Source organism: Stenella coeruleoalba (genome assembly GCF_951394435.1).
Source record: "Stenella coeruleoalba genome assembly, chromosome: 7".
Lineage (NCBI taxonomy): Eukaryota > Metazoa > Chordata > Mammalia > Artiodactyla > Delphinidae > Stenella > Stenella coeruleoalba.
Genome location: NC_137153.1, coordinates 97054797 through 97067553, shown reverse-complemented (window position 1 = coordinate 97067553; position 12757 = coordinate 97054797). Strand labels below are relative to the sequence as shown.

Below are 12757 nucleotides of genomic sequence, written 5' to 3'. Positions count from 1 at the left end.
AGATGAGCTGCGCCACTTAATAAGTAAGGGAAATAGGGAAAATCATTCAACTCTGTGCCACAATTTTTGTCTGAAGTTGGAACTAATAATACCTACCTAAGGCAATTAGGAACGTTATATGAGATACATGAAAATGCTGGACACATAGTAGGCCCTCAATATTACTTCTTTTCACCACAAACCAGAGAGAGTATGTCCTTATTTTGCTCGCCAAATGTGTGTGTGTGTGTGTGTGTGTGTGTGTACACAAATTCTTCTTCCTTTGATATCAAGTAATCTATAATATTATCAAACTAAATTCATTTAGGCAACATTCAAATAAAAATAAAATGCTTCTATCCCCTTTGCCCCTCCTATGGAGGTAGACATAAACTCTGTATTCAGTGCACCTGTTCTGCTGGCCAGCTCTGTGCTGCATGAAATGATGTATAGATCAACTGAATATGGAACTAGTCTTTTGCCCTAAGATTCCTCATCATGATTCTTTGAACATGTGGGGCGCTCATAGATAATAAATGCTTCTGCATGGTGGATTGCCTCACTCAGATGCTTACATCTTCTTTCCAACAGATAAAAGCAGAGGGAACTATGACATTTTAAGAGTCCTTCCTGTTACTGTACCTGAGTGGTTCTTAAACTTTCACAGGAATAATCATGAGTTAGGGTTTCTATATGGGCAGATTCCTAGCCTCACCCTTAGAGAATTGGCTTGGTTAGCATAGGTGTGGCCCCATGTTGGGTTATGAACTGTGGCAGGAGGCTGATTCTCAAAGGAGTGAGCGCACTGTGACATTTCAAGCAGGCATGACTAATAACCCAGACCATTCATTGGATCTCAATAGATGGACGTCAGAGTCTTACAAGTAGCATGGGAACCAGGTATCTTATGCCAGAAGGAGCATTCCTGGGGCATGGAAGATTCCAAAGGGAACGGTTTAAAATTAATAAAAGCTTTGGCACTGGCCCAAGAATCAGGATAAGTTAAATCTCTAGATCTATTCTGAAGACCAGAACAGTTTGGAGACTATCTAGAGGTAAGATGGGCAGGTAAGCTTGGTGGGAAAGAATGTGATCTCAACCACCAAGGTCTGGAACCATCAGGAATGTGGACTATGGAAACTTGACAGTTTTCTATTTCAAATAAGATATTTATTTGTTCATTTCCTGTTTGACCTCCCTTATTATTTTGTATAGATCCTATTGAAAATTTAACCTAGTTTGGGGGGATAGCCCTAGGTGATGTCAGTTACTGGAGAGATGGGAATTGAAGAATGGCCACCATTCATTTTGAGTGCCTTTATGGGCCAGGTATTTTATACACATTATCTCTAATTTTCACAAGCATATGGTAAAGTAGGTGTTAACAGTCTACGATTTTTGGATGAGTGGAAATTTCAGAGTGATTAAGCAATTTGCCTAGGGCCACACAGCAAAGAAAATGAAACTCACATGCACAGGGTGAGCCCTTCTTACCAGAAGGTCTCTTGACACCTCCTCATGCTTGCTCACTGGAGGGCTTTATCCTTCAGTGGCCAGTAACAGACCTCCTAGGACCCACCAACCCAGCCTTGCCAGACACCTGGCAGAGAAAGTGATTTCTGAAGCAGGAGAAAACTCAGGAAGATTGCTCAGTTCACGTGCGCACTGCTTCCCAGCTGGGGATGACAGTTAATCTTGAAAATCAATCCCGTGCCTGCTCTCTCCCCAGGGCAGGCCATGGCTCCCTCACTGTTGTGCTCTTAAACAGTACAAGAAGTAGTTGCCAGTGTGAAGAGGTCAGGGGCAGCTGTGTGCTGGGCCTCAGGTCATCCACAGAGCACCCGCTATGGGACTCGTAGGTGGTGCCTTCAGCCTCAGGGGCAGACGGAGGGTAGGTGGACATTCTCTTCTACCTGAGAATGAGCAGAATCGGCTCCTGCAGGCAACCTTGGTCTCTCCGGCAGCCCACGCATGGGTTCCTTTGGCTTTGTGGCAAAGCTGCCTTTCTCTGGATGCTTTCTGGACTGTGGCCCTGGGACTTCCGAGACCTCTCCAAAAGTGGGCAAGGCTGACCCGTGGGTGATGGCCCAGCAGGGACTGGGGTGCTCTGGGTGTGGCCGAGTGGCTTCTGACATCTCACATACATGTCTTTTCAAGGCCACAGTTGTACCAAACTGCTCTAAGATGAGTGGCCTGTACCAGATTATGCTAGAACCTTCTCCTAAATTCCAGAAAGCAGGCAGGAGGTATCACATTTTTGAAAGAATTGGTTCTTACCATCTGAGGCCCAGGAATGGGGTCGTATGAGGACTATTTCCCTGGGTGGCAGAGCAGAGGCTGCAAAAATGTCTTCACATATGGGTTGGGCAGCAGGGAGTGGCTGATGGAACCCTGGCACCACACCTCCCCAAGGCCACGCTGAGAAGGATGCTTTCTTTTTTTTTTTTTTTTTTTTTTGTGGTACGCGGGCCTCTCACTGTTGTGGCCTCTCCTGTTGCGGAGCACAGGCTCCGGACGCACAGGCTCAGCGGCCATGGCTCACGGGCCCAGCCGCTCCACGGCATGTGGGATCTTCCCGGACCGGGGCACGAACCCGCATCCCTTGTATCGGCAGGCAGACTCTCAACCACTGCGCCACCAGGGAAGCCCCAAGGATGCTTTCTTTAAGTCCGATTCATCTGGGGGTCTCGGCCATCCAGGAGGAAAAAACCACACAGTCCTTCCCTTCTAAGAATCCAGAACGGTGGAGGGAGTTGGGAACTGCGCTCAAAGCTAGAAAATTTGGATTTTAGGGTTGAGTGAAGTTTCTGAAGAGAGGCTGCATGTGGTTGATCCCACTCCTGCCATTTCATAAGTGTGTGATCTTGGGCAGCTCACTTGATTTCTCTGAGCCTCGGTTTTCTCATCTGAAAAATGGGCATTGATTCATGAATTCAAAAAGTTTGTGCTAAGCAGTGAACAAGTACTGTTCTAGAGATAGATGGGGTCTTAGGGGCTGAAGATAACTCTGGGGCCCAATACAACAGTGAAGGAAGCAGATGGCTAATAAAGAATTATGCAAGAAAATTTTATATAGTGATGAGTACTATAAAGAAAAACAAACAGTATAATGTGATGACTAAGCAGACTACTTCAGATTGGGGTGAGTTAGGGGTGACCTCTCTGAAAAGGTGACATTTGAATGAGATCAGAATGACAAGAATGAGCCAGCTATGCCAAGACCTGAAGTTCAGCAGCGAGAGAGCAGGAGAGCTTCAGGTGGATGGGACACCCTGGGCAAAGCCCAGAGCTAGGTACATGTTTGATCAAGTCAGGGAGCTGGAGGTCTGAAAGGTGCCCAGTGTGGCTGAGAGTAGCAAGAGGTGAGGAAGGTGGTAGAGGAGGTCAGAAAGCCAGCAGGGCCCAGATCTCCTTGAGTCTCACAGGCCAAGGTAAGGAACTTATATTTCATTACCACGGGACGGAAAGCCAGAGGGTTTTAAGCAGAGGAATGGCATGGCCTCTCTGGCAACAGCAATATCTCTCTGGCAGCTGGTGGAGGATAAATCTGTGGGTAGGGCAAGAGTAGAAGCAGGGAGCTCAGTTTGTGGCTGTGGCAGTAGTCTGGGTAATCAGTCACAGTGGTTTGGGCTATGGTGGAGATAAAGAGAAGATGTCAGATTCTCATTATTTGGTGAGTAGGGCTGGCAGAACTTGATGAGGGAGCAGCTGAGAGAGTGTGGGAGAGAAAAGCCAGGATGGCATCTGGTTTTAGGAACTGCCTCATAGTCATCTGATGAGGATTGACCTAAATAATGGATGAATAGCACTTAGCTCAGTGCCAGGAACTTAGTAAAGGGTCAGTGCATTTTCATCATCTTCATTATTCCTGGTCCTGGCTCTGTGACTGACGCTCAGCTGAACTCTGGATCAGTGCCTCTCTGGTCCTCAGGTTCTGTATCTATACAATACGGCAGGCTAGATGTTCGTTCATCCACTCCACAGATATTTACTGGACGTCTGTGATGCACCAGGCTTTATGCCGAGAACCAGCGATACAGGGTGAAGAAGACCAAAGAGAATCTGCCTTGTAGAGCTTACAGTAGGGTGGCAAAGACACTACTGCACAGGAGCTGACAGTCCTTGGGAGGGTCAAGAAGGAGCTGATGGCAGGCAACGTTGTCCAGGGATGTGTCCAGGGAAGACTTCCTGTACAGAGTGACATTTAAACGGAGGTCACAAGGATGAGTAGGAGTTGGCAAGGTGGGGGATGGGAATGGGCGGGGTGAGCAGGGAAAGGAGGTATCAGGGGAAGCAACATGACTGAAGAGCTTGAGGCATGAAAGAGCATGACCCTTCCAATGCCAAAATTCTGTTTCCGAGGGTAGCACTGCCTAAACATCTCATCTCATGTTTGAAAGACTGTGGAAAGGGGGTGGTGCCAGGACTCATCAAATGCAGGTGGGGGAGTTTTCAAATTATCTGGGCTGACGGATGGTTTCTTTACATTTTTATAAAAGTTAGCTACCGACAGTAAATGCTTCGTGGTCCTTTTGGGAGGATCTGACCCGTGGTTGTGTGTTGCTTAATTCCTCTGCTAAGGTAGTTTGTCAGTGGCTCTTAAATGTGGCTTCATATCAGCATTACTAGGAGAAACTTCAGGGAAAGTGCTATTTCCAGGCCCCGCCCCCCCGATTCTGATTCATAGGCTATTCCTGATGTATGTCTAGGGCTGGATATGGCTAATGGTGGGAATACGTTCCTTTGGTTCATGTTTGATTCTGTCCCTGTATGCAGCTGGACCACCAAAAACTACTGGACCCTATTACCCTTGATAATGATATCAGCTTCCTAATGATCAAGAGGTTTAGAGTTATGTTTTAATATCTTGCCCTCAGTCTTTATTGAGGAGAGATACAAGGAACAGTCATCCTAAAAACATTTCTGCATTTGCTGTAGAACTATTTTGAAGCTATCACAGTATTCACTATAATAGCTTTGTTTCAGAATTTAAGAATTGGTACACTTTCTGGGCTTCCCTGGTGGCGCAGTGGTTGAGAGTTCGCCTGCCGATGCAGGGGACACGGGTTCGTGCCTCGGTCCGGGAAGATCCCACATGCCGTGGAGCGGCTAGGCCCGTGAGCCATGGCCGCTGAGCCTGCGCGTCCGGAGCCTGTGTTCCGCAATGGGAGAGGCCACAACAGTGAGAGGCCTGCGTAATGCAAAAAAAAAAAAGAAAAAAAAAAAAAAAAAAAAAGAATTGGTACACTTTCTCCTTCCAGATAGTGAGAACTAAGTAATCCAACATACTTACCTTTTTGCCTTGGCTGCCAGGAAGCTCAGAGTCAAATCTGAAATCCATCTACAGTAACTATACCAAACTGCACAGATAGCATACCCATTTCTCACAGTTTTATTTTGCATTGAAATAGATGATTTATTATTGATCTTTATATTTTAACAAAATTGAGATTTTTTTGATCATTTGTGTTTTAGCCTTACAGACTAGGCATATGTCTCAGTCAGCTGGGATTGCTATAACGAATTACTGTAGCCTGGGTGGCTTAAACAGCAAACATTTATTTCTCACAGTTCTGGAGGCTAGCAAGTCCGGGATCAAGGTGCTGGCACATGTGGTGCTTCATGGCTTGTAGATGGCCATCTTCTCATTACGCCCTTACATGGCAGAGAGCAGAAAGAGAAGCAAGCCTTCTTGCATCTCTTCTTACAAGGGTGCTAATTCCATAAGGGGGCTCAGGTTTAGAGATGTTCCCTCCTGAAGCTGAAGCTGACAGTTTGCCGCAGGACAGTACCTTTCTAGGGGAGCTGAGAGCCAGTCCAACGTGAAAGACCCTCGGACCCCCTGTACCAGTGTGCTCCTTCTGCCTGGATACACCACGCCCTCTGTTCCAATGATGCTGTCAGCAAATATATCCTTTTTTGAAATTATACCCCTATTATGGGTTATTTATACAGGGTAGACCAAAGTGTCCACAGTGCTTGTACATAAGGTGAGCACCTTCTTATTTCTGACTACTCTTTTCTTAAAAGTTACCTCCTGTTTCCTGGATTTGAGCCAATCTGCCATCCATTTTTAATACCTGTGTACCTTTAAACTGATATCCACTTTGTTAGGTGGCACTGGTCTCTATTCCTTTCCTGGGTATAGCATGGTCACTGTCTTGCTTATCAATTCTAACCTACCAGGTTACCAAGACAGGTGAACACATTGTCTCTTACACACACACACACACGGAGCTCTCTCAAAGCCTTGTAGTCCCTGATTTGGGTGGGATCCCATGGGCTCTTCTTGCCTTAATAAAAAAAGAAGTTGAGACTTTTTTTGCTCTGGAGACTTCAGTGTCTAAGAAGTCTATAGTTTCCTTGGTCCACGAGGACTTCTTTCTTGCACCAAAGAAACTGAAATGGAACTTGAATTCCCTTCCTCCCATTATTCAAGTACTGCTCTCTAAACCTTTCAGCTACAGAAATTGCCTCCAAAGAGTTCCTGTTTTTTCCTTTTCGTTTAGATTTACCTCTTTGAAGCCATGTTCCTTCTCAACCATCTTTTGTCCTGACTGCCTTATTGTTCAGTTCTGTAGAGAATCTTTTTCAGGACATATTTCATAGTCCCTCATGGTTCTCTGCACCCATCCCCTTCTTTGGGAGCCTTAGTGCAAAGGACGATCTGGTGATCTGGTACTTGGTGGGCACAGGTGTTTCCATCCCACCAATCTGATGACCAAGCTGAAGCATGAGGAAATGTTTCCCATTCCTGAGGAAAAACTGACCAATGGGTGGCCAAAGAACAGAGTTCAGTTGTGACCCCTTCAGAGCCTTGCTTTCTTGAACTGTGAAATTACTCTTGACTCCTAGAAACCACTAATCTGTTCTCTGTTTCTATAATTTTGTCATTTCAAGAATGTTATATAAGTGGAACAATATAATACATAACCTTTTAAGTTGGCTTTTCCACTTAGCATAATTGTCTGGAGATTCATCCAGACTGTAGCATGTATTGACATTTTTTTAAAAAATATTGTTTCTGAGCAATATTCCACGGTACGAATATACCACAATTAACCATTCACCCACTGAAGGACATCTGGATCGTTTCTAGCTTTGGGCTATTATGAATAAAGCTGCTTTAAACATTCATGTACAGTTTTCGTGTCAATGTAAGTCTTCATTTCTCTGGGATAAATGCCCATGAGGATAATTCTTGGGTCATATGGTAGTTGCATGTTTTTATTATTTTAAAAAACTGCCAAAATTATCCACAGAGGCTGGACCACTTTACATTCACACCATCAATTCTTCACATTTTTACCAGCATTTGGTGTTGTCACCAATTTTTTATTTTAGCTATTCTGATAGGTATGTAGTGATATCTCATTGTAGTTTTATTTGTATTTCCTAATGGCTAACAATGTTGAACATCTTTTCATGTGCTTATTTTCCATCTGTCTATCCTCTTCAGTGAAATGTCTCTTCATGTACCTTTCCAATTTTCTAATTGATTATTTGTTGTTTTAACGTTGAGTTTTGAGTGTTCTAGATAGTAGTCCTTTGTCAGATACGTAGTTTGCCAATATGTTCTCCCACTCGTAGCTTGCCTTTTCATCCTAATTGGATATTTTACAGAACAAGTTTTTAATTTTGATAAAGTTCAACTTATTCATTTTTCCTTCTATGGGTCATGCTTTTGGTGTCATATCTAAGAACTTTGTCTATCTCTATCTACCTTATGAAGATTTTCTCTTTTTTTTTCTAAAGGTTTTATAGTTTTATTTGTTTTTTTGCTTTTGGTGTCATATCCAAAAAAATCCTTGCCAAGACTAATGTCAAGGAACTTTTTCCCTATATACAGTTTTACAGTTTTGGGTCTTACATTTAAGTCATTAATCCATTTCAGGTTAATTTTTTGAGTGGTGTAAGATAGGGTACAATTTAATTCTTCTGCATGTGATTATCCACTTTTCCCAGAACCATTTATTGAAGAGACTATTCTTTCCCATTGAGTATTCTGGACTCCCTTGTCAAATATTAGTTGATTGTATATGTGAAGGTTATTTCTGAGCTCTTGAATCTGTTCTGTTGGTGATGTGTTTATTTTTATGCCAGTACCATGCTGTTTTCATTACTATAGCTTTGTAGTATAGTTTGAAATCAGGACGGATGATGCCTCTGGCTTTGCTCTTCTTTATCAGGATTGCTTTGGCTATTTGGCATCTTTTGTGGTTCCATACACATTTCAAGATTGTTTTTTCTATTTCTGTAAAAAATACCCTTTGAGTTTTGATAGAGATTGCACAAAATTTATAGATGGCTTTGGGTAGTATGGAGATTTTAACAATAATGATTCTTCTGGTCCATGAACTCAGGCTATCTTTTCATTTATTTGAGTTTTCTTCAATTTATTTCATCAAAGTCTTATAGTTTTCAGTGTACAAATCTTTCATCTCTTTGGTAAAATTTATTCATAAGTATTTTATTGTTTTTGATGTTATTTCAAATGGGATTTTTTTTCCAGACATTTTGTTGGTAGTATATAGAAACACAACTGTTTCTATATGCTGATTTTTTGTCCTACAACTTTTCTGAATTCATTGGTTAGTTCTCACAGTATTTTGGTGGAGTGTTTAGGATTTTCTATATATAAGATCATATCATGTGCAAAGACAATTTTACTTCTTCCTTTCCTACGTGGATGCCTTTTATTTCTCTTTGTTGCCCAATTATCCCGGCTAGGACTTCCAATACTGTGTTGCATAGGAGTGGTGAGAGTGGGTAGCCTTGTCATGTTCCTGTTCTTACAGGAAAATCTTTAAAACTTTCACCATTGAGTATGATGTTAGCTGTGGGCTTGTCATAGATAGCCTTTTTCATGTTGAGATATGTTCCTTCTATATCAAATTTGTTGAGAGTTTTTATTTGGAAGGATGTTGTGTTTTGTCAGATGCTTTTTCTGTATCTATTGAGATGATCATGTGATTTTTATCTTCATTCTATTGTGTATATCATATTTATTAATTTGCATTTGTTGAACCATCTTTGCATCCCAGGAGTATGTCCCACTTAACCATGGTGTATGATCATTTTAATGTGTTGTTAAATTTGGTTTGCTAATATTTTATTGAGAATGTTTGCATCTTATTTATCAGAGATATTGGTCTGCAGTTTTCTTTTAGTGTCCTTATCTGTCTTTGGTATCAGTGTAATGCTGGCCTTGTAAAATGTTTATGAGGGAGTATTCCTTCTTCTTCAATTTTTTGAAAGAGTTTGAGAAGACTTGGCATTGATTCTTTATATGTTTGGTAGAATTCACTAGGGGAACCATCTGGTCATGGGCTTTTCTTTGTTGGGAGATTTTTGATAACTGATTTCATCTTTTTTCATTATTGGTCTATTAACATTTCTATTTCTTCATGATTCAGTCTTGGTAGGTTGTCAATCTTAGGTGTTTATCCATTTCTTCTAGGTTATCCAGTTTGTGAGCATATAAATTATTCATAGCAGTCTCTTATGTATTTCTGTGGTATCATCTGTATTGTCTCCTATTTCATTTCTGACTTTGCTTATATGAGTCTTCTCTCTTTTCCTAGTCTAGCTAAAGGTTTGTAAACTTTGTTTATCTCTTCAAAAAACCAGTTCTTAGATTTGTTGATCTTTTCTATAGTTTTATTTTTTTTTGGTCTTTTTCTTTTTCATTTATTTTTGCTCTGATCCTTGTTATTTCCTTTCTTCTGCTAACTTTGGGCTTAGTATGTTCTTGTTTTTTTAGTTCCCTGAGTATAAAGTGAAGTTCTTTATTTGAGTATTTTTAATGTAGGCATTTATTCCTATAAACCTGTCCCTCAGAACTGCTTTTGCAGCATCCCATAGGTTTTGATTCATTGTATTTCCATTTTCATTTGTTTCAAGATATTTTTTTATTTCCTTTTAAAATTTCTTCTTTGACCCATTGGTTGTTCAGGAGTATGCTGTTTAATTTCCACATATTTGTGAATTGTCCAGCTTTCTTCCTTTTATTGATTTCTAGTTTCATACTATAGGGGTCGAAAAAGATACTAGGTATGATTTCAGTCTTAAATTTGCTAAGATCATTTGCTATCATATGATCTATCCTGGAGAATATTCTGTACGCACTTGAGAAGAATGTATATTTTGCTGCTGTTGAGTGGAATGTTTTGTATATGTCTATTAGATCCATCTGATCTAAAGGATAGTCCAGGTCCAACATCTCCTTATGATTTTCTGTATGGTTGACCTATCCATTATTGAAAGTGAGATGCTGGTTAAGACATATTTTTGAAGGTCACATGGCCAGTAAATGGAAAATTTTGGCATTGTAGGTAGGAAAAGATTCAGTTATTTCTTACAAGGTCAAGACATTACTGTAGGTTAACTAAATATAGGAACAATAATCCCTTTCTCTCACTTCTTCTTCCCATCACTGAAAAACTGAGGAAACTAATAAACTGCCCTTGAAAGACTCAAACATTTTAACTTTAGATGACTCAGACTTGTATCATCACAGAGGCAAGAAATGATTATTCATTTGGAGGAACCCATGCTTGACTCTAGCTCATAGCACTCATGCTGCCTCTTTCCCCTCCTGTGTACCTGGCAGACATTATTAATTGAAAATAGCACTCTGTCCACTGAGTATGGTCAAAAGTTAGCAGTTCTCTACACAGCATTTCAGGGAGGGAGGGCAAATTGTTTCTGATAGAGTCAACATAACAGATAAACTTGAGTAGCTATCCCTGCTGGAAACTCCGAAAGGATCACATGAAACAGCCTTTTCTTAGGGTAGAGCTATTCTTAGAGTTCTCTGGTGATAAACCCTCACTTTGCAGAGTCCTATCACCCTTCACAAAGGTGGTCACCTCCTATTTCACATATTTCTAGCACAAGCAGTCAGGGATAGAGGATACTGTAAGCCTTGGAGCAGTTATTTGCTAGCCTTTAAAAAGAACAGGCACACAACCAGGGAAATGAAATCTTGTCCAACTGCAAAGGATATCAACCCCCTGAGGGCAACTGCAGCTGACAGAGGTTCATCCTTATCTTGAGATTGATGTTTTGCTGAAATGGTATCAGCCTTGCCTTCCTATCATACCAGGTATTGATAGTAATAAGGGCCAAAGTTTGACGTGGCAAACCTGGGAACAGGCCTCAGCCCAATAATTGTTAATAAAGAAGTTGTTGGTATCAGGACTCCGTTTTTCCAGCAGATATTTATTTTCTTCTTGGCATCTGCTATGGTAACAAGATGGAATCCGAGCTCCTTAACCTGGCACATAAGGCCCTTGATGATCTTGTTGCAGAACTGAAGATGGTTTGTGCTAGAAGTCCCGTAGGTAACATACAAGCTTTTTAGGTTGCCTGATGCCCAAGGGTTCTAGTGTCAATTACACATTCAGGTAGGAAAAAAATCCACGTCCCTACAAAGACCAATATAAGTAACTACAGAGAACTACTGAAGGCCCATCATTCAGTCTTTCAGAGAGCCAGTCAATCAATAGCTTTTGTTTTTGTTTTTTAATTTAATTTTATTTAATTTTTTATACAGCAGGTTCTTATTAGTCATCAATTTTATACACGTCAGTGTATACATGTCAATCCCAAATGCCCAATTCATCACACCACCACCACCCCCGTGGCTTTCCCCCCTTGGTGTCCATACCTTTGTTTTCTACATCTGTGTCTCAATTTCTGCCCTGCAAACCGGTTCATCTGTACCGTTTTTCTAGGTTCCACAAATATGCATTAATATACGATATGTGTTTTTCTCTTTCTGACTTACTTCACTCTGTATGACAGTCTCTAGATCCATCCACGTCTCTACAAATGACCCAATTTCGTTCCTTTTTATGGCTGAGTAGTATTCCATTGTATATATGTACCACATCTTCTTTATCCATTCGTCTCTCGATGGGCATTTAGGTTGCTTCCATGACCTGGCTATTGTAAATAGTGCTGCAATGAACATTGGGGTGCATGCGTCTTTTTGAATAATGTTTTTCTCTGGGGATATGCCCAGTAGTGGGATTGCTGGGTCATATGATAGTTCTATTTTTAGTTCTTTAAGGAATGTGCATACTGTTCTCCATAGTGGCTGTATCAATTTACATTCCCACCAACAGTGCAAGAGGGTTCCCTTTTTTCCACACCCTCTCCAGCATTTGTTGTTTGTAGATTTTCTGATGATGCCCATTCTAACTGGTGTGAGGTGATACCTCATTGTAGTTTTGACTTGCATTTCTCTAATAATTAGTGATGTTGAGCAGCTTTTCATGTGCTTCTTGGCCATCTGTATGTCTTCTTTGGAGAAATGTCTATTTAAGTCTTCTGCCCATTTTTTGATTGGGTTGTTTGTTTTTTTTAATATTGAGCTGCATGAGCTGTTTATATATTTTGGAGATTAACCCTTTGTCTGTTGATTTGTTTGCAAATGTTTTCTCCCATTATGAGGGTTGTCTTTTCGTCTTGTTATGGTTTCCTTTACTGTGCAAAAGCTTTTAAGTTTCATTAGGTCTCATTTGTTTATTTTTGTTTTCATTTCCATTACTCTAGGAGGTGGATCAAAAAAGATCTTGCTGTGATTTATGTCTTGAATCCATTTTGAGTTTATTTTTGTGTATGGTGTTAGGGAGTGTTCTAATTTCATTCTTTTACATGTAGCTGTCCAGTGTTCCTAGCACCACTTGTAGAAGAGACTGTCTTTTCTCCATTATATATCCTTCCCTCCTTTGTCATAGATTAGTTGACCATAGGTGCATGGGTTTATCTC

At 41.0% G+C, this 12757-nt stretch overlaps 1 long non-coding RNA gene across 1 annotated transcript in view; it reads left to right on the top strand.

The window, feature by feature from the left end:
* LOC307188716 overlaps window positions 1-12757 on the top strand; it is a 230469-nt gene that overhangs the window by 139813 nt on the left and 77899 nt on the right. The window lies entirely within an intron of this gene.